This window comes from Myotis daubentonii, chromosome 1 (genome assembly GCF_963259705.1).
Source record: "Myotis daubentonii chromosome 1, mMyoDau2.1, whole genome shotgun sequence".
Taxonomy (NCBI): Eukaryota; Metazoa; Chordata; class Mammalia; order Chiroptera; family Vespertilionidae; genus Myotis; species Myotis daubentonii.
This window is the reverse complement of record NC_081840.1, coordinates 151,432,840-151,457,840: the sequence shown is the minus strand read 5'-3', so window position 1 is coordinate 151,457,840 and position 25,001 is coordinate 151,432,840. Positions and strand designations below refer to the sequence as shown.

The window sequence follows — 25,001 nt, the reverse complement described above, 5'->3', positions numbered from 1 at the left end:
TACAAGAATGTTGGCAAACCAATCTATATAATGGAAATGGCATTTTGGATTACAAAAAAAATGTTTTGTGACCAGAGGGTCACAGACCTAACTCTGTATTCCCCAAGAGGAAGAGTCAGTAATGACTAATTCAGTGTTTATGGTGAGTTTATGGAATATATCTACAGCAAATGACAAGAATTAACTGATTATAACAAAATGTGATCTTTTTAAATGTTTCAAACAGCTATTTTTATAGCATTATTTTAAAGAGCTCCTGAAAACCATTTTAAGTAGGGAGATGAAAAAACTAAAGCTTTTATGATATTTCTAGTTAGAGATAACTAACTTCGATGGTAAATGTCAGCATGGTAGAACAGGGATTATTGTGATCCTATAATTTGCTCATAACATTAGTTTCCTAACACATCAGTTAAAATAACAAAACCACTGTCTTCCAAGAACTGAAAAATGTACAAAATCATACATTTTATATTAAAATTATTTTTAATCAGCCATTCATTTATTACATAGCAATCATACTAGCCCATGCTAGGTTAACCAGATGCTTCATTTCTCAAATACTTCTTTTTTTCAAAAGGAGTTTGTCATAATTTGTAGAATGGTAAATTTCAAATCTGAAGAACATGACAAATAGAAGTTCTGGATTTCAGAACTGATAAAATATGAAATACTTGAGAGTATACAATTGCACCATGTTGAAGGTATTCAAGGGCCGAGACAAAAGTTAGTAAGTCAATTTTATCTGATGTTATTAGTTTACACTAAAAGTAACACATCTTATTAAATGTTTGAATGGATTTAAAAGGTGTCTACTCAAATAATGGTTTATACTTTCATGCACATTAATAGTCACAGCATACTTCTAAAAGACAAGATCTAGGTGATATCTTGATCTATACTGACCTCTTCTTTCCTAATACATTTACCTTCAAAATTATCATCTCTTTAATTCATTAAATTAGACCAGATTACAACTGAACTTTTCCTTGGATTCTGATTACGTGAAAGTTAATTACAATATTTTAAAACCATCAATTATTTAGCAGTCCATATAAAAAATAACAATGGGGCAAATCTTATTTTACTATATATATTTTGCTATAATGAAAAAGCAATAGAAAAAATAACAACTAAGAAATTGCATGCCGAAACCGGTTTGGCTCAGCGGATAGAGCGTCGGCTTGCGGACTGAAGGGTCCCAGGTTCGATTACGGTCAGAGGCATGTACCTGGGTTGCGGGCACATCCCCAGTGGGAGATGTGCAGGAGGCAGCTGATTGATGTTCCTCTCTCATCGATGTTTCTAACTCTCTATCTCTCTCCCTTCCTCTCTGTAAAAAATCAATAAAATATATTTTTAAAAAAAAAAAGAAAAGAAATTACAGGACCATATTCTAGATCAAAGATGGCAAGTCCGTGCACAGGATGAGTGAGAACAAGCACATGGCTCAAAGGTTCCTGGTACGTGCTCTGCACCAATGCAAATGTCATCCAGAACAGCATGCATTTAGACTGACATTCCACATCTGAGAAAGATCTGGTTATTTTAACTATGTTTACTAGAGAGAGAGAGAGAGAGAGAGAGAGAGAGAGAGAGAGAGAGAAAGAGAAACATCAATTGGCTGTATCCTATATGCCCCCTACTGGGGCTGAAACCCACAACCTGGGCATATGCTCTGACCCAAAATCGAACCAGTGACCTCTCAGTGCATGGGACGAAGCTTAACCAACTGAGCCACATTGGCCAGGGCAGGATTTGGTTATTTTATTCTCCATGCTATAGTACTGAATTGATATAACATACATCTCAAAGTTTATGATATCTTTAAAAGTATAAATATTTTATTAAATATGCAAGAAAATGTGAAATCTTATAATTATCTTACACACTGTAAAGTGTATGGCAACAGTGGGCACAAGCAACAGCAGACACTGACAATATCTGCCAGTAAATCTGGCACTCTCTAGAGCTAAATTGCCAAATACTTGTTATTTTAATAAAATGTCAGTTTCTAAAGTACTTTTGAGTTTTAATTTGGATAAAATGTTTCCCATAATCTCAGAAAGGGGTGTCAAAAAACTTTAGTTTCATTTCACATTCCTACTCGGTTTGTAATGACTGCTTAGGGCAATGTGTTAAGAATTTTAAGGTCAAGGAATAAACTTACAGGTTACTGGGAAAGAGACTGAGTCTCCAGAAAACTAAAAAAAATGTATATAACTATTAACGATGACTAATAAAGGCATATTGTTTTCTAAAATAATCCCAGCTCATCAGCACTTAAAATGGCCACAGCCTAAGACATGGCTCAACTCTGAAAGTTGCCAGAATAGCACTGAGATCTCACATTCATCATCCCTCCTTGGCTAACCTTGATGTAGCTGGCAAATAACTTCCTTCACTTATGACTACATTTCTCAACTTTCTCCCTCTGTTTTTGAAAGTGATGTAGGCAGGATAATACATGTTATACTCTCTAGTCTGAGGAGCAGGTTTCCATAAAATGGGAGAGAGAAAAGAGCAGAAATAATTCACTTGATTAGATTCTGCTTCAGCCTTTTTTCTCTCATAGAATAATTGCCCTCCTCCTAAGTAATATAATAAAGTATAATACTTGATACAAGTATAAAATTCATCCCTAAATATATCGAAACATAACTTCCATATAGAAATATAAACTAGTGGCTCAGTGCACAAAAGTTTGTGCGGGGGGGGGGGGGGGGGGGAGATGTCACTCAGCCCGGCCTGCACCCTCTCCAATCTGGGACCCCTAAAGTATGTCCTACTGCTGGTTTACAGGGATCGGGCCTAAACTGGCAGTCGGACATCCCTCTCACAATCTGGGACTGCTGGCTCCTAACCACTCACCTGCCTGCCTGCCCCTAACCTCTCTGCCTGCCAGCCTGCTTGCCCCCAACTTTCCCCCGCCGCCAGCCTACTCCCCCCCAAATGCCTCCCCACCAGCCTGATCACCCCCAACTGCCCCGTACCAGACCAGTGTGCTCACCCCAACTACCCCCTTTCCGGCCTGCTCGCCCCTAACTGCCCCCCCCCCCCCGCTGGCCTGCTTGCCCCCAACTGCCCCCCTGCTGGCCTGCTCACTCAAAATGGCTCCATCTTCTATTTCATTTGTGTCCTTTCCACCCCTAAGTTAATGTCGTGTCCTTAATATGTGGTTATGTCTCTGTGACTGAGCTGGGAAACCTTTCACATTTCTCTTTCCTCTCCTTTCATCTCAGGAAAACTGAGCTCTGCGGTTTGTTGGGACCAAAGGCCCTGGGAATACAATGCTGAGCCCTCTGAACTCATTTTATTCTTTATTGTATTATTTGATTCCTGGGGCTGAATTAAACATGAAAACAGAAGGAAATATACCCTTAGATATAGAATCTGAGTCATTACCCAGAGATTTCTGTGGGAGTTGACACTGAGGCATGAGACACATGTGTTTATCGGTCAGTTTCCTCAACTATGGAACGAAGGTTGATCCTGCCCCTCGGATCCTTTGGAGGTTGGATATGATGCATCCAGAGGGATTAACTGGGAGCTCTGAGAGTAAGATCAGAAGTCAACAGACACTTGTTTCCTTTACCCAGACAGTTAGAAAACACAACTCCTTTATCATAGCAGCCAGGGCCATGCCTGTGGGAGGAGGAGCAGGGAGCCAGGGCTTCCCCCTTGCTCCTTCCCCGCCCTCCCGCCCTCCATCCCTGCACTGGTCCAGCTGCTATCCCCCTCAACTCAGGCTCTTGCCCCGCCCATGCCACAGGGAGGAGCATGCGCAGTTTCTTGCAGACACAGAAGCAGCTGTGGAGTAGGGAGGTGGCGTTATTCCCCTGAGCAGGTGCTGAAGTCCTTGTTGAAGTCTCCACTCGGGAGCCTGTGAGTCCGAGTCCTGGGAGGCTGTGCAGTGGAGGCACCACATTCCTTTCAGTAGAAACTGAAGATTGGTCGGAGCCTGCCAGCTGAGGGGAAGGACCAGGAGGTCTGCCTTGAGCTCATTCGCCAATCCCCAGTCCTGCTTTACTGATCTCGCCTCCTGAGCCACGCGCCGGCCAGGGCCGCACACGGGGCGGGGCCCCTGCCATCCCTGCGCCCCGCCTGAGCCCTGCGCCAGCCGGGGCCGCATACGGGGGCTTGGATGGCAGCTCCTGCTGTCCCGCCCTGCCTACAGTATGCAAATTAGCTGCCATCTTTGTTGTCAGTTAATTTGCATATCACTCTGATTAGCCAATGGGAGGCGTAGTGAAGGTATGGTCAATTACCATGTTTGTCTATTATTAGATAGGACTAGAGGCCCAGTGCACAAAAATTTGTGCACTCGGTGGGGGGGTGTCCCTCAGCCTGGCCTGTGCCCTCTCACAGTCTGGGACCCCTCAGGGGATGTCCACCTGCTGGCTTAGGCCCGCTTCCCGGGGGATCGGGCATAAGCTGGCAGTCAGACATCCCTCTGGCAGCCCGGCAGCCCTCCGGGGATGTCCACTTGCCAGCAGAGAGCAGGCCTAAGCTGCAGTCGGGCATCCTTAGCACTGCTAAAGAGGCAGGAGAAGCTCCCGCCACCACAGCTGTGCTGGCAGCCATCAGCCTGGCTTGTGGCTGAGCAGAGCTCCTCCTGTGGGAGCGTACGGACCACGAGGGGGCAGCTCCTGCATTGAGCGTCTGCCCCCTGGTGGTCAGTGCGTGTCATAGTGACCAGTCATTCCCAGTCATTCTGCTCTCAGGGTCAATTTGCATATTACCCTTTTATTATATAGGATAGAGGCCTGGTGCATGGGTGGAGACTGGCAGGTTTCCCTAAAGGGTGCCCCGGATCAGGGTGGGGGTCCTTCTGGGGTGCCTGGGTGAGGGGCTGAGGGCCGTTTTCAGCCTGGTCACACCCCCTTCAGGGTGGGGATCCCCATTGGGATGTGTGGCCAGCCTGGGTGAGGGGCTGAGGGACGTTTTCAGGCTGGTCATGCCCATGGGCTAGAAGCAGGTTATCTGGGATTTATTTACCTTTTATAATTGAAACTTTGTAGCCTTGGTCTGGCTAGAAGCTTCCTGGCAACCCAGCACTTCCTTGAGCAGAGGCCGTGGCTGGAAGCAGGTATCTGGGATTTATTTATCTTCTATAATTGAAACTCTGTAGCCTTGAGATGAGCTCAGGGTCGGCCATGGCTGCCGCCATCTTTGTGATGGAGTGAGGTTGTGACAGTTAATTTGCATATTACTCTTTTATTAGGATGGTAAACTAACACTATATTTATACTTTACTGTGTTCTTATTAAACTCTATAAATACTTATATTTCAAAAATAGCCCTAACTGGTTTGGCTCAGTGGATAGAGCGTTGGCCTGCGGACTGAAAGGTCCCAGGTTCGATTCCAGTCAAGGGCACGTACCTTGGTTGCGGGCACATCCCCAATAGGGGGTGTGCAGGAGGTAGCTGGTCGATGTTTCTCTCTCATTGATGTTTCTAACTCTCTATCCCTCTCCCTTCCTCTCTGTAAAAATTCAATAAAATATATATTTTTAAAAAATAGTAACCTAGTAAGCTAATACAAATGCTATTTAAGCACATGCAACACTAGTTTTAACCATAATTAAGGGACAGTCAAGGGTATTTCATAGCTCCCCACCCATCAACTCTTCCATTATTCTATGCTGTAATACCCAGGTCATTTAATCAGTCAGCATTTATTTACATTAAACAACAATTTTTGTTGTTGGGAGTACAGATGCTGTGGGAGTGCAGAAAGGTACAGAGAAAGTTGTGTTCCTTTACCTCAACTTGTAGGATCGTTACACTAATAATTTCCCTTCAGAACTGACATTTAACCTGAGGCCTGTAGAATATTTAGGATTAGTCAGCAAGGTAGAAGCAAAGAAAGATTAGATAAAGGTAGCACAGGACACTGGGGCCAGTTTATGTGGTGTTTCATACACATCATAAAGGACTTGAGACTTTAACCTAATGGCAATGGGAAGTCACTGAAGAATTCAGCAGGTCAGAGGGATTAGACTCCCAAAGGCTATTTAGCTTAGAAATTTAGTCTGTATCAACCACGGTAATTCCACTTTTCTTATCACCTGATATCAGGCTCAGCACCTTCTGCATGCCTCAATGAAGGAAAAGTGTGATTATGCTACTTTTAGGACAGATGTCCTAGTTCCTATAAAATGGTCTCTTCTTGCCCTAGCTGGTTTGGCTTAGTGGACAGAGTGTCGGCCTGCGGACTGAAGGGTCCCGGGTTCGATTCCAGTCAAGGGCACATGCCTGGGTTGAGGGCTCGATCTGCAGTAGGGGGTGTGCAGGAGGCAGCCAATCAATGATTCTTTCTCATCATTGATGTTTCTCCCTCTCCCTTCCTCTCTGAAATCAATAAAAATGTAAAAAATAAAATGGTTTGTTTTTTGGGGTTTTTTTTACTATCACTAGGTTTAGATATGATGCCCCAAACTGATGCAGCCATCTAGCAACCATAAGCATAACTAGTCTTAGAACAGAGCTGACAGGGTGATGGACTGGACAACGGAAAGTCGGTCCTTTGGCAGCCAGGAGGTCATGACCACCTCTCAGGAGCAGTTGCAATCATGATGGTGGTAGAAGCTGGACTCAAAAAAGAGAAACAAAAGAATGCTTTTGTTGAGGATTCAGAAAGAACAAAGTTTATAAAGGGGAGAAAAGAAAACCAGAGCACTGAGTGTAGAGTTCAGAAAACATTTTTACTGTATTTCTCTCTACTAATAGATGAATATGCAAACTGTCTGGGATGCCGTCACAGTAACAACCAACAGTAGGCTACGTGGGCAACAAGGCCCGCAGGGGGTGAGGGACAACCAAACGACTGAACAGCAGGCTGCGTGGGGCAACCAGGCCAGCAGAAGGGGACAGTTGGGGGCGACCAGGCCAGCAGGGGGGCAGAAGGGGTGACCAGGCTGGCGGGGGTAGGGAGGCAGTAAGGGGCAACCAGGCCAGTGGGCGGAAGGGGGGAGGGGCAGTTAGGGGCAACCAGGTCGGCAGAGGGGGGCAGTTGGGGGTGAACAGGCCAGCCGGGGGGGGGGGGGCCGGGGGGGGCAGTTAGGGGCGATCAGGCAGGTAGGCAGGTGAGGAGTTAGGAGCCAGCAGTCCCGGATTGTGAGAGACCCCGGATTGGAGAAGGTCAGGCTAGGCTGAGGGCACACCCTCCACCGGTGCATGAATTTCATGCACCAGGCCTCTAGTTTTGTAATAGTACGAGATGTCTGCATATATTTGAATGTAAATAAAAGGGAACCAGTACAGAAGAGGATTAAAGTAAAATAGGTGAGAGTTTTCTGAAGCAAACAATCTATGGGCACATGAAGAGAATGACAAAAGGAGATGGTGAGTGCACAAAGTAAGTTACTTCCAACATGATGCAGTTTCTTTAAAATATATATATAAAAGATGCCAAACTGGTCTACAAGAGTGGGAGTGGGGGAGTTGAGGAAAGAAAAGAAAGTTAAGTAAATCTTTATGGAAAATGGAAGATGAACTGATCAGAGAAATAAAGTATGATTAAGAGCTCAGGTGGCCATCTATGTCAATTTCCAAGAACCTACACACAGTGTCACCACTCAGCTCTCTAGTTTCTCTCCATGTATAGGCAAGGAGGGTAAATTCATCCAGAATTTGGGTTTTGCTTGAATATGTTTGCATTGAAAAGATAAAGGGACACTTATCTACCTATATGCACTCATGTGACGTACTATATATATATAACACTATACACAATAGGTATTATAAAGGTTATTTAAAAAGTCAGTGTTTATAAGTCAAGGAATTGGGAAGATAATTATCGGGGTAAAGTTTAAATAATAAAAGGCAATAGAATAAGAACTAGTTGAGGCAAACTTTAAATGCTGTAGAAGTTTGAGGGGACAGATCACTGTGGGCTAATAAGATGAAAGATGAAAACTGACAGAGATCTCAAATGCCAACTAATTTCAAATTAAATTTAAGTTGACTTCAGCATTGGGTATGGAATAAGGAGGGGAAAAAAGGATACTTAAACAAAAGTTATATGCCCAGCCGCATGGCTCAGTGGTTGAGCATCGACCTATGAACCAGGTCACGTTTTGATTCCCGATCAGGGCACCTGCCTAGATTATGGGCTTAATCACCAGTGTGGGATGTGCAGGAGGCAGTTGATCAATGATTCTCTCTCATCGTTTATGTTTCTAGCTCCCTCTCCCTTCCTCTCTGAAATCAATAAAAATATATATTTAAAAAGTAATATTTATTCAATCAATATTATTTGTGTACTTTAAAAGCCACTTATTAAAAGAATAAACAGAATGGCTGAAACAAAAGTTTTACCTAGGGAAACAGGAAATAAGGCTAGAAAGTTAAGACTAAAACCACTCAAATATTATAAATGAGACCTGGCTGGTATGGCTTAGTTGGTTGGGCATTGTCCAGTCAGGGCACATGCCCAGGTTGGGGGCTCAATCCCCCATAGGGGGTGTGCAGAAGGCAGCTGACTTATGTTCCACGCTCACATTGACGTTTCTCTCTCTCTAAATATCAATTTAAAAAAACTTTAAAATATATATATCATGAATGACAGAATTAAAATCCATTGGGGGTGAGGAGTGCATGAGAGAGGTTTACAATTACATCTTACTACCTAGTAGCAAATTCCAGGCCACAGTGCAGGAAGAGCCTGAACGAAGCCTATGGCTTTCTGAGCTGAGGAGACTAAGAGCAGAGATTAGTGGCCAGTTTTGTAGATCCTAAACTTTTAAATTCTATGAATCAGACTTCAGATCCTCTTCCTTTCCTATTATTTATAATATTTAGGATTATTCTATGAAATGGTACCTCTAGTTAAGAACAAATACTGACTCATAATAGCAAACCTTTTAACATTTCTACTCTATTCCTCAAGATAAAATTTCACAAAATATTCTATTTAAAATGCAACCCTAACCACAGCAATTAATGTAATTCTTGAATGTATCTGGTAATCTAAAACTGAGAAAATTATATATTTCAGAAAAATCTGACTTAATATAGTTTAAAAACAGATAAAACTTTGTTTTAATCACCTGAGTATAACTAGAAAGAACAGTATAAAGACTGACACCAGTTGGATATCAGCTGTGGATGGCCTGTGCCATATGCTCATAAAAGCAAATGAAATAAGGCTGAGACCTTGTAAGAGACTCCAGCTGAGGAGTACACTGTATCAGAGATAAAGAGAAACCGTGGTCATTATCAGACCCGGCTCAGCATAGAAAGGTGCAGACATTGGTTATCAGTGACAGGGCTTCCCTCATACTCTTCTGGTACTCAGCTCAGACACTGCATTTGCCCCTGCAATGCTCAAGTCTCTGGAGAACAACCTGAAAGTAGAAATGACACCCTCAATCTGGAGGAATACCAAGGATCACCTGAAATCCAAAGGCCAGGGTTAACCAGACCACTAAGGGCCTGAAAAACCTTCGCGTGTGATCTCAACCCTGCCTGCAAACACAACCCACAATGGTGTGTATGACTGTCTAGGCCAGCCGTGGGCAAACTACGGCCCGCGTTTGAAATGAATAAAACTAAAAAAAAAAAGACCGTACCCTTTTATGTAATGATGTTTACTTTGAATTTATATTAGTTCACACAAACACTCCATCCATGCTTTTGTTCCGGCCCTCCGGTCCAGTTTAAGAACCCATTGTGGCCCTCGAGTCAGAAAGTTTGCCCACCCCTGGCTAGGCAGTGGTCGGCAAACTGCGGCTCTTTGGCCCCTTTAGTGTGGCTCTTCCTAAGCCTTAGAAGTACCCTAATTAAGTTAATAACAATGTACCTACCTATATAGTTTAAGTTTAAAAAATTTGGCTCTCAAAAGAAATTTCAATCGTTGTACTGTTGATATTTGGCTCTGCTGACTAATGAGTTTGCCGACCACTGGTCTAGGGCAGTGGTTCTCAACCTTCCTAATGCCGCGACCTTTTAATAACAGTTCTTCATGTTGTGGTGACCCGCAACAATAAAATTATTTTCACTGCTACTTCATAACTGTAATTTTGCAACTGTTATGAATCGTAATGTAAATATCTGATATGCAGGATGTTATTTAGTCGACCCCTGTGAAAGGGTCGTTTGACCCCCAAAGGGGTCGCGACCCACAGGTTGAGAACCGCTGGTCTAGGGAAAGACATCCAAGTTCTTCTGATACCTGTCAGCGTCGAAAGCTTACTCCAGCACCAGCAGGAACTTTAGGCCACAGCTCAAATTACAGAAAAGCCCAGACACACTGAAGCTGAGTGGGAGTTTATCTCCTGAATATCGTTCACCTCAGACCTGATGTAGGACTATCAGGAAACCCCAACCAACCCTACCTTTGATATCCACCTTCCATGACCAGTAGAGCGACAATACATGAGCATTTTAGAAAAACCACAAAAGACTCAAGGTTTTCCTCTAGGAAGCATTTATTTTTCAGGCTGTCAACCCCCTTTAAGAAACTTCATGAAGCCCTAGCTGGTTTGGCTCAGTGGATAGAGAGTGTCAGCCTGCGGACTGAAGGATCCCGGGTTCAATTCCAGTCAAGGGCACATGCCTGGGTTGTGGGCTCGATCCCCAGTGTGGGACATGCGGGAGGCAGCTGATCAATGATTCTCATCATTGATGTTTCAATCTCGCTCTCCCCGCCCCGCATCTCTGAAATCAATAAAAATATATCTTAGCCCTAGCTGGTTTGGCTCAGTGGATAGAGCCTCGGACTGCGGATTGAAGGGTCCCGGGTTTGATTCCGGTCAAGGGCATGTACCTTGGTTGCAGGCACATCCCCAGTGGGGGGTTTGCAGGGGGCAGCTGATCGATGTTTCTCTCTCATTGATGTTTCTAACTCTCTATCTCTCTCCCTTCCTCTCTGTAAAAAATCAATAATATATATATATATATATATATATATATATATATATATATATCTTAAAATAATAAAAGAAAAAAGAAACTTCATGAATATTCTTCTTGAAAGACAATTTCTGAGACATAGAGCTAAAGGTCAGAGGGTACATCATTTTCTATAAGTCATTTCAAAAAGAAATATTTAAAAGAAGGCATACATACACCACAACCTACTTTAAAAAATAAAAATTTGAAACTCACAAAGTTAAAATTTGTGTGACTTTAGAAAAGAGCCCTGATCCATCTCCAGAGATTCCCCTCACAAAACTGGTAAGTCAGTCTATAAGAAAACTAAAAAGTTCATAATGGCTTTTAAGTTCAGAGTTTCCCCATGCAAAAGCATTCCCCATGCTAGCCTTCATTAATAGAATATTTTTTAAAAAAATCTTTCCATAGCTATTTTATGAGGAAGTCACATTTACTATGTAATATCCCCATTGATGAATATCAACATGATGTGAATGCTACAACTCAGTTGATCTATTTCTCTCTTCACCATATGCTTCTCATATTTTAGATGATAGTAAACATCTACAGAACTCTGAAGTCTTCACACTTAGAGCAACTTTCAAGTAATTAGTTATTTCAATACAAACTGAACTTACCCAACAGAGGGAATGCTAAAGTGTTCTTGCTATATGACCCCCCTTCTCATATAGTAAAAACACTTTAATGTTGAAGTTAATTCCGAGTATTTTCCAACATTTCTCTCCTATACATATTAAAACAAAGTTGTAGGTTCCTCCCCTTCCACCTCATACCAAGTATCTTCATAATCCTAGCTGCAAAAATGACAAAAAGAAAGTAAGCCAATTATAGACGCTTGTTCTTAAATTGCCAGTGAAACTGGAATTAACCAGAACTTTATGTATGGATGGAACATTCTGATTACTAGGAGATTCTAACATTCCTTTTCTTTCCACCTCCTACTTTTGTATAAAGACTTAGTTTTACATTTTTTTATTATCCCCCCATTTGGCAGACTCGTAAATAAAGGCACTTTGGGGAGATGAAGGTGGTATCAATACAAAGATTCAAGGACTTAGAGAATCTTAGGAGACAGAGCAGCCATAGGTTTTGGTAGTCATACACTTGAATTCAAATACCCACTTGATCATGTATTCTGAGTGACCCTCAGGCACTGGTAACTTCACCCTCCTAAGTCTGTTCTCTTAACATAAGTTATAGGGCAGTTATGATTATACTGTAATATTGGAACTTACCATATACTAAACTGTAATACAACCTTCCCTCATGCTGTTGTGAGAAAGAAATGGAGTTATATAATTTGCCTACTATAGTAGGTGCTCAATAAGAGAAACCTTTTTTTTTATTGTTTTTTTTTTTTTACAGAAAGGAAGGGAGATAGTTAGAAACATCAATGAGAGAGAAACATCGATCAGCTGCCTCCTGCACACCCCGTACTGGGGATGTGCCCACAACCAAGGTACATGCCCTTGACCGGAATCAAACCTGGGACCCTTCAGTCCACAGGCCAACACTCTATCCACTGAGCCAAACCGGTTAGGCCGAAACCTTTTTTTCTTTAAAAAAAAAAATGGTGCTGCCACAAGCAACATTTATAATGACACAAAGCTTTCTAAAAACTGCTTATATAGATTTCTAATGGGAACTAATGTGCCTACACAGTCTAATTAAAATGTATTTATGCCATTTTAAAAAACAGCATTTTAATACCAACTGCGAAATCTCCCAATCTTAATATAAATCCATTAAAATGTACATATATACATATATATCTTTTAGTGTTTGCATAAATATTTTAGCTAGGAAAGAATCATACTTCTTCAAGTTATAAATTTACTTAGCATACTAGATCAAACTAGAAAAAAAAAATCAAAAATATTAAGTGGGTCCACTTTTCACTTAAATGCTTGGAAAATATCTGGAGTACATAAAAATTACTAATCATAACAAAGCTGTTTCTAAAAATCCTCAGGTAGTTAATAAAGTGAAATCACAAAGTTCGAAATCATCGTTAAGACCTCAAAAATAATTTTCATTCAAGTACAATGTATCTTAACTCACACACATCATACACTTTCTTCTGTCACATTGCATTGCACTTGTTTCAATAATTATCCTTCCTAGCAAGGGTCTAGTACCTAGTACAGTTTCAATAAATAACTATGTTTAATAAATGAATAAATTTGTAAAACATATTCTACTCACTGTAAAACTATATTTTAATGTAATCTAATGAATCGGATCAATTATGGAGTAACTTGAACTATAAAAGTAATTATTTAATACAAAACTAGTTTACCTACTATCCTATATAATAAAAGGGTAATATGCAAATCAACTGAACAGCAGAATGCCCAGTCACTATTACGCTCACTGACCACCAGGGGGCAGATGCAGGAGCTGCCCCCTGGTGGTGAGTGTGCTCCCACAGGGGGAGTGCCACTCAGCCAGAAGCCCTGAGCTGGGCGCAATGATGATGAGCGCCGCAGTGGTGGCAGGAGCCTCTCCTGCCTCCGCAGCAGCGCTAAGGATGTCCGACTGATGGCTCCCAGATTGTGAGAGGGCGCAGACCAGGCTGAGGGACCCCCCCACACACACCAAGTGCACGAATGTCATGCACTGGGCGTCTAGTACTTAAATAGTACTCAGTTCACACAAAAAAAATAAAAAACTGTACAAGTTTTCAGAAACAGGCATTTTTCCAATTAATGTATACCAGCACATAATGGGAACTTCTCATCAATGAATAGAAAAGAGTCAATATTATCCCTTATAAATGCTCATATAACAGTATTCCATTGCCTTTGTCATTTTTCTTTAATTTCACATAAAGTTAGGCAAACACTTAGCCATTTATTGAACAGAAAATATACCCAAAATAATAGAATGAAAGATTAACTAAATGTATAGTTACCAGATCCATATAAATCATGTTTATAAAACTGAATTAAATATCTAGCAATTTCCCTACCAAACACATAATGGATACATGAATATTTTTTATTTTCCAAATAATTTTTGTTCTTTTACAGACTATTTACTTGCATTTGTAAGTAATTTTGATATTAAACATTGTACAGCATTTTCACAATAGAAACTAAATAAAGAATTTTCTAAGTGGAAAAATCAGCAATAGTAAGCATATACACATGCAAAAAGATCTCCCCTTAAGGCAGTACATATACGTTTACGATATTAGTGAAGACTTTATTATTCAAAGACTATATTACTGGATATTTTTATTTTTATCTCCCTCCCTCCCATTATCTTCATTTTTATCATTTTACTTCTTGTTACGGGGATTTTGTTATATGAATCACATTCTCTCACAAACTCCTAGTTCATTCACTTCTCATTAGAGTGTGTGTACTTGAATGGGGGTGTGTTATGAGGAGGTGGAACCTTCCATAATTAAAAGGAAGACTATGTTTTAAGATGATCATGTGGGACAGTGTTTATAAAGAAATTTGCACAGTGGCTGAGACATGGTAAACATACAATATGTGATGCATATTATTATTATATACTTATTTTGTATAATAAACCTGTGAATACCAAAACATTTCTAAAATCAAGGCCAAAGAAGGACATGAGAAGAACCTTCAGATCACTAGTGATCTTTACAGAATCACCGCACCAAAGCAGATTTAAACTGTTCTAAAAAGTTGACAACACTAGTCCAAGGAAATAACAAAGTCATCATGCAAGTCCTGGCCAGTGTTGCTCAGTGGAAAGACCATCGGCCCAAGCACTGAAGGGTCTCTGGTTCAATTCCGGGTCAAGGGCATATACCTAGGTTGTGGTTCACTCCCCATTCCCAGTTTTTGTGTGTGTGTGTGGGGGGGGGAGGGGGGCATGGTGTTAAAAGCAATCAGTTGATGTTTCTATCTCTCTTTTTTCTCCTCCTTTCTCCCTCACTCTCTGAAAGGCAATGGAAAAAATACCCTCAGGTAAAGATTAACAAAAAAGTTATCATGCAAGAGATACAGGCAAAAATTAAACTCACATCAGTTATTTTTTACTTGTCAAAATTCCTAGTAAAAATGTTGGTGAGGGATTAGTTCCACAATGATCAAATTAAGAGGTGCCAAGCAGTGTTTCTTTATTTAGAAAGTCCATCTGCTTCAAGCAAATATAAAACATACAACCTGAAGCAGTTACAGATAGGGTGACAGATGTGGGAAAAGACAAGAATATTCATTTAAAATCAATGGTTAAAATAAGAATGTTCACACTATGTACTTCAATTACCTATATTCTTCATCAAATATTAAGTAATGCTAGGCAGTTGCCAGGGGCTGGGGAGAGAGGAGATGGGGAGTTAAGTATGTAATGGATATGGAGTTTAAATTTTACAAGATGAAAAGAGCTATGGAGATGAATGGTGATTATGGTTGCATAACAATGTTAATGTATTATCACTGAACTGTACACTTGAATATGGTTAAGATGGCAAATTTTATGTCATGCATATTTTATAATTTTAAAAAGTTAATCATAGAAAGAGCCTTAAAATTGCTTTAAGTAAATGAGGCCCAAGAAATATAACAAATGTTTATTTTCTAACCTTCTGAGATAACTAAAAAGGAAAAAGAGGTATGCTACGACAGTCAAACTCAAATTAGTAAGACAATAATATAATTTCAGAGCTTCACACCTTTCCACATTAAAGTCTTAGTAACACTGAATTTGACTCAAATGAATTGAATTAGTTTATATTCATGTATGAGTCAATAACCCTATAGTACAATTACTATTATTTTTCAGATGAGGAAATTGACACCAGGCATGACAAGTTTAAGTAATTTGTCCAAGATCACTTTGGTAGTAAATAACAGAAGTGAGATTCAAACCCAAGCCATTCAGCCTTCACTTATGCTACCTCTCTAATGGCAAAAAAATCTAATTACCCTGTAAAAGTATTCAATGTGAAGTCCAAATTAAGGTTTTCAAACAGTGAAAAGTTTTTAACTATCATAAATATGACTTTCCACTTTCTCCTTAACTTTTTTTTCTATATATACTCTTTGCTTGTTTTTCCATGTGGAATTCGACTGAAAGATATGGTAAGTAAAGAAAATCTGAAGCCAGAGGTTTAGGGCTCTAAGTAGTATTAGACTGCATTTGATACTTCCATTACAAATGCTGGAATTCTTAATTAGCTTCATTTAGTTGTCTCAGTTAAGGTATGCCAAAGGGTACGAATGTTTCTATTATGCACTATCTGAACAACCCTTAAAGGAAAAGGGGATAGGGTTACAAAAAGGTGAGAGTTCAAACAAACACATGTCAATTCACAGAAACATGCAAGATGACATCCACTCAAAGTACCAACGTAATTATATCCTAGTAATATTTAGTATGAACTAAGAAGCTAAATTTTAACATTTACATTTATATTGGTTTTTCTTTGTAAAGCTGGAGGCACTTGCATTTTTTAAACACCTTGTAACAGGTAACTGCAAAAATAAGTCACCCAATTACAGAATGTAAAAGGGAGATTCAGTTTTCATATGAAAAACAACTAGGGCAAAAAAGTACATGTGAAAAATAAAAATCCTGTTAATCACGGGTAGAGTTAAGCAAGAAAAAATTTTATTGATTGTCATAATCAAATCCCATATCTTCTAATCCTTTATTCTCTAACCTGACCATCTTACAGAGTCCAACAAAATAATGACTGTAACCAGCACCAGTTAGCCACCAAAGACAAGAAACATTACACACCTGTACAAAACTCGTATTTCTTTTTAATCCTCATCCGAGGATATGTTTATTATTTAGAGAGAGAGAAGGGGGGGAGGGGGGAGAGGAAGAGAAACATCAATCGGTTGCCTCCCGTAAGCGCCCGGACGGGGATCAAACCCGAAACTTAGATATGTGCTCTGAACTGGGAAATCCAAGCTAAAATCTTTCGGTTTATGGGAGGACACTCTGGCCAACTGAACCACCCGGCCGGGGCCAAAACTCGCATTTTATCTTCTGCTTTGTGTACAAGTTAGACTTCCGAATAATCAAAGGTGACTTTGCTAACCAGAAAGCACTCAAATTCCTAAAGCACAACCAAGTCTATTTCCCTGATAACTTCCAACCATTACTTTGAATCAATGACCCAAACCCCCCAAAAGGTTATGTATGCATCCCCTAGTTACTATGCTACAACTACTACATTTTCCAGTTCAAAAGAAAATAAATGTTGTACTTTGTGCCTTTCAACCAACAGATTAAATGATTTCTAAGCAAGCTCTTGCCTCCACGGACAGGGACTACTACAGGATGCAGAACACCTGGGTGGGGCAGGCCAGAGGGCCCAGGAGGGGCGCCTCAGAGAGCCAGGTGGGCCTCTCCCACCATCAGGCACTGGCCCTTGCACAGGCCGCCTGGGCACCCGCTTTAAGCTCACAGACACACCACAGATATGTGCAGACCCGGCATCACGGACATACCGTATGCAGCACAGGCTATCACATGCCCACAGCAGGTACTCTTCAGACACCAGACATAACACGGGGCACCACGGTACCACGTGCACACTGGGCACCATGTCCACACCGAGTATCATATCATGAAGACGGCGTGTACATAACAGCGGGCCCCCTGGACACACCGGGTATCGCGAGCACTTTAACACCGGCGCCATGCACCCTCGGGGGACACCGAGTTCATGCCCATACCCATCCACACCGGGCACCACGGGTACCGGGCACACCCCCACCACCATGCCCACACCGTCAAGCGCCTTCACAGCTGGCCCCGGAGAGGCGCGAGGGGCAGTCCAAGTGGAACTTGGGTCCCCGGGACGCTCCAGGAGCGCCCCCCTGCCGCCCCCCTCCCGGCAGATGCTCTCGGACGCCCCATGGAAGGGGTGGCCCCCGCGGGCAGTCCCGGGGCCTGACGGGCCTGCTGAGGCGGCGAAAGCCGCGCTGCCCCGGGTTCCCTCCCAACCGCGGGGGACGCGGACGCAGCCTCGCCTGCATCTCCGGGGACCGCCTGCCCAGCCTCCGTCCTCGCTCCCAAAGCACGAGCCGCGACTGCAAATGCCCCCTCCCGCCCTCCTCCCGCTCACAGGGCCGCGTTCCCGAGGACCTCGAAGCGCGGCCGCGGGCCCCAAGGCCTGGCCGCGCGAGGAGGGCGGACCTGGCGTAAGACGCTCACGCGACACCCCGGCTTCCCCGCCCGAGTAGGCCCCGAGCCGTCTCCCCGCGCCCGGGCCTTCCCTCCGGGCCCCGCGCCGGCGAGGGGGCGCCGACGGGACCCCCGCAGGCCCGGGCCCGCCGCACACAAAGCTCCGCGGGCAACTCGGGGCCATTGGCGAGAGGGCGAGCGGCGGTCACGCCCGCTCGGAGCCCCGAGAGGCTGCAGCCCGGCCCGGGCTCCACAAAGCTCGGCGCCAACGCCACGGACGCGCCGGCCACGGACGCCCCCGCCCGCCCGCGCCCCCGTGCCTGCCGCACGGCCTTCCTACCATTATGCTCCGGTCCTGGCCGCCGCCGCGGTGCCCGCCCTCCCCTCCGCGCCCGGCCCCGCCGCTGCGCCGCCTCCTCCCGGGTCTGGGCCGCGGGCGCGGGGGGGTCGGTGAGGGGGGGCCGGCCTCCGCCTCCGCCCCCGCGGGCTCACCCTCCCGATTCTCCACCGCCCTCCTCTCGGGCTCCGCGGGCCCATCCTCCCGCGCTCCCCGCCGCCCGGCCTTCCACTCTCCACGGTGTTTCCCTGGCTCCGCGGGCCGGGCCTCCCTGGCGTCTCCCCGCCGCCCTCCTCCTCGGTTCCCCGGGCCGGGCCGCGCGCTCTCCCCGGCGTCTCCCACCGCCCCCGGCCGCTCGGCGCTTCAGGGCGCCATGTTTACAGCCCGCACTTCGGCGAGCGCGAGCCCGGCGGCCGGGGAAGCACAGCGGCCCGGGGGGCCGGCCAGGGCCCGGGACGCGGAGGCCCCGCCGCCGGACTTACGGGGGTCTCCTTGCCGAGCGGCGGGCCCGGGCGGGGCGGGAAGTTGGGGGCGCCGCCGCCGGGAAAGTTTCCGTCCTGCGAGGACGCGGCGCTGTTCACATGGCGGTGTGTGCGCGGGCGGCCGCTCGCGGGCCGCCTCCTCCACCTCCGCCCGCCCCTGGACTTTATTGTGCGGCGCCGGCCGCGCGGCGCGCGGGGCCCGGGCTCCCTCCCGGCGGCCGGCGCGGCGCACGCCCACACGCACCTTCCCCCGGTCCTGTCCGCGGCGCCGCTCCCCGAGTCGGTCCCAGCATATTCTCACATCGCCGCACATGCACTTCGCGGCCCCACACGTGGAAGCGACGTACGTGCCGGCGCGCGGGCGCGGAGCGGCGCACAAAGGTCCCGGCCCGCATTGTTCCGCGCGCGGCCCGCGGGGCTGGCGCCCGGGTCCCAGGGACTGGTTTCCTCGCGTGCCGCCAGCCCAAGTGCAGAGCCTTTGCGAAGCCGTCATGTTTACGTTAACAGAATCGGGCGAGCGGTTTTAGTGTCTTTTTCATTCTGTCCTCGGAAGAGGATTGCAGGGCTCTGCGAAGTCCTCATTCCATGCATTCACACGTAGGACTTGGAAAAAGAGCAGGACCACCCATTGTCCAGGAGGCGAAAACACTACAAATGTGTGCAGAGAGAACGAGGTTGTCTTTCTTAGTTTGTCGCTCTAGATCTACCCAGAGAAGATCCCGATAGACGGTTAAAGAAAGGCTCCAAGATAAGCCTACTTTTACAGGTTCCACATATTTCCCCCCCAAAAAAGCCTTTCTTTCTCCACTAGGAGTTTGGATGGAAAGCCTAGCAGCCAAAATTGCTTGCTCTGATTCTCATTGGACATAGGTACCTGAAAATCACTGGGAAGAGACTGTCCAAGTAATTTTGGGATTATAATCCGATTTCTCAGTTGCTGATCTCAACGACTCAGAATTTGGAAATGGGAGATATTTGAATAGGTGTTCCATGATGTACACCAGTCAAAGCAATTTCTCAGCCCTAGTTCTGCTACATCCCAGAGAGTTTTGGGTTATCTCAAGGAACATCACAAAATAATTTTAACTCATTTTTTCAGATAAATAAAATGCAGCAGAGGGGTTAAAGGGTTTCAGATAAAAATCAAGCCAGAGCTAGTTTGAGGGCTGGGCCAGGAATTCTAACAATAAACAGCTTTAAGCACATCACCCCTTTTTAAAGTCCTCTATAAAACAAGACTGTATGGCTCCACCTCATTTCACTGAGGCAACATCATATATGTATAAAAGAAAGCTTACCTTTCAGGAAAGAGAAGGTAAGACTGCGTAACTCTATCTCAGGAAGATGCAAAGTTTGTCCCCTCCTTCCAGCACATACTTCCCCTACTCATTCTTCAGTTTCTGTTCAATTGTCACTTTTTTTCCTAAAAGGACCTTGGGGAGCCCCCAATGTAAATTGACCCTATTTTTCTCCATAACACAAAATTGTTTGTTTGTAATGACATGTTTACTTTAGTGTTTAGAAACTGACGGGAGGGTTTGTTCTCCATAGCACATCCAGGCTTCCAATAAATGTGTTAAATGGAGAAATGCCACAGATAAAATTGGTGGTCTTGTACTTGACAGAGCACTGTCTAGATATTAGTGTTTTGCTCTTAAATAACATAATACCCGTAGCTCTGTCACTCAAGCATTGTAGTCCTTCTTAATGCATATTAATTAAAACCACATGTTAATTAGATGATGTTATACTTAGGCTAATAGTTCAAGGCTGTGGAGTAAAGGATCTTATAAATGCAGTTCTCCCAGACGCTGGGAGAAGCCATGTAATGTTCTCCCTGCTCACTGGGTGCGTGTGTGTGTGTGGGTGTGTTCATAAAACAGAAGAGGAATATATACCTGAGCGTTTTGAAGCACAGTAGTACACTTTTCTCCTTTGCATATCTATGCATGAAGTCCCTAAGGCATTCCTGTACCTTGGAGGGCATTAGGATGGTCAGCGCAAGAAAATATATAGAAGGAAAGTTAATATTAAGGTGCTGACACCCCCAATAGGAAACTTTAATCTGCAAGACAATTGGATTGCAAACAGGGCTTTGTTGAGAGATAAACCAATTCTCTTAATTATTTTCTTTTTCATTTTCAACGTATTTAGAAACAGGTCTGGTGTAGCAGACCATTGAACTTCAGCACCCAGGGTCCGGACTAGGGATGAAATTAAGGAAGAAAGGAGGCAGAAAGCTGGTAGTGAGGTATGTAACTACCCATGGTTAGGCACTTTTTGCCAAATATTTGGAACTCAGAAATATTTGGCATTCAGAACTAGTTGGTGAATTAACGAATGCTGCTCATCACAATTTTATGTAATATCAATAAAATCGAATGAAAATAAGATAAAAATCCAACATTAGAGACTGACAGTTGAAAAGGAATATTAAATTACATATGCATATGATTTCCATTTTGTTAAATATTAGAAGGAAGAAAATGACAACAATGTTTATTTCTTTGGATTACAGGTATCTTCTTTTTTAAAAAAAAAAATCTTTGTTCATAATCAGGTAAAAGATTATTAGTAACTAGCCCAGAAGACTGGTTGTGCCCGTATACAGAACGGTACCATGTAGGTATCCCTTTCTTGAAGGAATATATAAAATTAAGTTATATAGAATCTTATTTTCCAATGATTTCTTTATCTGGTACATATAGAGATTTGTGGCTGCAATCTATACATAGTTCACATGCATACATTTATATAAAAAGCCCCAAAATATAACTTTTGGGCAATCAAAGCTAATAAAAATTAATGTAAGCTCTATGTGGGTAATTGTCATAGAAGCAGCTCACCACACACACACACACACACACACACACACACACACACACACAAAGATTTACAAATGTATTACTTATCAATGAGGATAAACTACTGTCATGTAAAGTGAATTTAAGTAATTATTACCTTACATTCACTATATTGTCACAGAACCAAGCAACGAAATCTTATCTGTACACTCCTCGTACAAGACAGATAAAGATCAAAGGGCTGTCCTTCAGAGATATCGCCAGTGATCTCTGAGAAACCCAGGGCTCCATAGCACCCATTCTGGAATTCACCATTCCAAAACAGGAGAATCAAGAAGTACAGCGTTGCCTGTGTACAATACAATAAAACACATAGCTTTGCACTGTAAGGTATTACCACAAGCAATTAGTTACTAGTAATTGTAGCAGGCTGTTGCAAATGACTGTATGTGAGTGTAAATCCAAAGGTGCCCCCGTGGATGGATTTACACTCACAGTCAGGGGCACCCTCTTCACTCACTCACTTTCAAAGGTGTTTCCCGATGTGGGCAAGCAGGAGGGAATCAAAACTCATATCCATGGGGATGTGTGGCCTCGTGTGAATGTACTTTCTTACTTACGTGACAGTCCCCCCTTACACACACACAAACACATACACACACGCACACACAGAAAAAAAACCCTGTTTAATAATAGAAAGAGACCGAAGTGAGGGGTCACTACAGAGTGCAGAATGATAATGGCTCAGGGGCCAATAAAATGTTTTCTAGGACTGAACTTCTGTTTTAAAAATTTCCTTTTTGATTTTATTCCATACCTTTTTGACTTCTGATTGGATTTCCCATAATCTTTTGTATTCGATATTGGTATTTTAGATATGAATGTAGTTTTCCCCTATTTTCCCTAAAGATAAATTGCTATTCCGGTATTAAATTGCTATTAATGAGTTTAGTTAGTGTTGCTTAGTTTCCAAGTGTCAAGTCACCTGTGGATGATGAAAAATCATGTTTTGAAGAAAGCTGTGGACCAAACCTTTTATGTCAATTACCATTCACCAAAGCTGCAATCCTTTATGGCCAAGCCTGAGGCACGCACTGTGGCATATTTTAATTTAAAACAACTTCCCGTATAAAGTTAAGAGCTCTCTTTCAAGGGAGTGCTGGAGAAATGCCTGGGCCTGGGCCGGAGGAGCAGGAGGAGCAGGAGGAGCAGGCGCGACTCCCCCACTGCCTGCGTGGCTCCTTCGGACAGTGCTCATCAGGCAGGCCTGCTCCTCCTGCCCAGACCAGGCATTTCTTTAGCACTCCCTGCCTGGGTCTCCTTCAACTCGCTCCTGGTTTTGTCTGTGGATGTACAGTACCTCCTGAAAGTAGGACCTACCACACCTGGTAATATGCTTCAGAACATTTTAAGGAAAGCAACTCATCATACAAGATGAAAAGAGTGCTTGTGCATGTGTGTGTATGTGTGTGTGTGTGTGTGTGTGTGTGTGTGTGTGTGTGTGTGTCTCTTTTTCCCTCAAAATGAGATCCTGCTCTTCTCCCTGTCTCTCTTCTCTAGCACAACACAGCAGAAAGAGCATGGGCTTTGGCATAGAGCATCTGAGTTCAAACTCCAGCTCACCGTGAGACCTTGAGTAAGTGATTGCACCTTATGAGCCTCAACTTCCCCAATTGTCAAGAAGAGCATGGATTTTTTACGTCAGACTGCTTGGATTAGAAATCCAACTCCAACCTTCTCTAGCTTGGCCTTGAACAAGTTATTTACCAATTTGTCTCAGTTTCTTCATCTTCAAACTAGGAATGATACCATTAACCTATTTCATAGTCATTGTGAAGATTACATGACAAAAAGCACGTATGATTCTCATAATAATGCCTGACCGAAATAACTAACAGCTCCGGTTGCTATTATCATCTGTAAAATGGGGACAATAATACCATTGTTGAACACAAGTATTAAGTGAGCTGAAGACTGTAAAATGCGCTCCCCTTTCACCACAACCTCCAGCCCAGTACACAAGACAATAAAAGCAGGAAACCTGGAGACAAAAGGATGTGTAGGGGAGTCACTCACCTCCAGATCCCTCTTCATCCTTTCAGGTCCATCAGCCAAGCCCCAGTACAGATCCAGGGGTTACAGCTGTTTCTCATCCAACTCTGACCTAATTACCATAATCTGGACAGAAGAAATTTAAATATCAGTCTGCGGGGACCCCAGCAGCCACTCTCCCAAACACTGCTTCTGACTAGTCATACAGCTTTTGGCGAAAGGCAACCGCTGCAGGCTTCAGTTGTCTCTTTTGTAGGTGAGGGAGGTTTACTAACTGCGCTTTAAGGTTCCCTGAGCACTAAAGTAGTAGGAACGCCAGGGCTGTTCTCACACCTGTTCCTGGAATCCTGTTGTCTCTGCCTGTTCTGACTTAACCTGTCCTAAGGTCCTCTGTGAAAACTCTTTTATCAGATATTCTTTCTGTCTCATGCACCCTTATTTTTCTGTACCCCTAGTTTTTCTTCTTTCTTTTCCCTTCCTGGTGGTTTGTTGGCTTGGGTTTAAATGACTCCCAGCCTCTGCGAAGGCATCATCAAACTGATTGGCTCCAGGTAGATTCCTCTCTTTCTCTTCTTCATTTAAAGATTTAAAACACCAGAAAATGCACATTTTCCTTTTTAGATGCATCTCCCAACCTCTCATCTGGGATACCTTTTCAACATATTATCACTTTTTAGGGAGGACAAAATTTAGTCACATTCTACACACAGGACAATCTTAGGAAGGATTTCATGTAGGAAGTTTATATCAAAACTAGAGGCTCAGTGCATGAAATTATTGCATGGTGGGGGGGGCCCTCAGCCCAGCCTGCACCCTCTCCAATCCAGGACCCCTCAGGGGATGTCCGACTGTCAGTTTAGGCCCGACCTCTCACAATCCTGGACTGCTGGCTCCTAATTGCTCACCTGCCTGCCTGCATGATTGCCCCTCACTGCCTCTGCGTGCCAGCCTGGTCACCCCTAACTGCCCCCCTGCTGCCGGCCAGGTTGCCCCCAACAGCCCCCCCCTGCCAGCATGGTCACTCATAACTGCCCCCCCCCGCCACCAGCCTGGTCACCCCCACCTGTCCCCCTCTGCTGATCTGGTCACCCCTAACCGCCCCTCCCTGCCGGCTTGGTCACCCCTCATGGCCCCCTCGCTGGCCTGGTCATAGGCAGCCATCTTGTGAGGGGGTGAGGGTTAATTTGCATATTACCTCTTTATTATATAGGATAGGAAACACCAGCATCACCACTTGTTACTAAGGTTTACTCTCTCAGTGATGGCAATGAACATATCTGATTGCATGCCACTGTGAACAGA

At 43.9% G+C, this 25,001-nt stretch overlaps 1 protein-coding gene across 28 annotated transcripts in view; it reads right to left on the bottom strand.

Moving 5' to 3' along the window:
- The window catches only part of ZMYND11 (zinc finger MYND-type containing 11), a 141,979-nt gene extending 122,753 nt beyond the window's left edge, over positions 1–19,226 (bottom strand). For 23 of the 28 annotated variants that reach the window (XM_059662573.1, XM_059662608.1, XM_059662648.1 and 20 more), the window contains exon 1: positions 18,365–18,495. The gene's annotated coding sequence lies outside the window, so the exon portion shown is untranslated. Of the gene's footprint in view, positions 1–18,364; positions 18,496–18,843; positions 18,986–19,087 lie in introns of those variants that run through there. The other 5 variants (XM_059662591.1, XM_059662702.1, XM_059662582.1 and 2 more) reach the window with 5 other exon arrangements.
- Between the last annotated feature and the right edge of the window lie 5,775 nt (positions 19,227–25,001).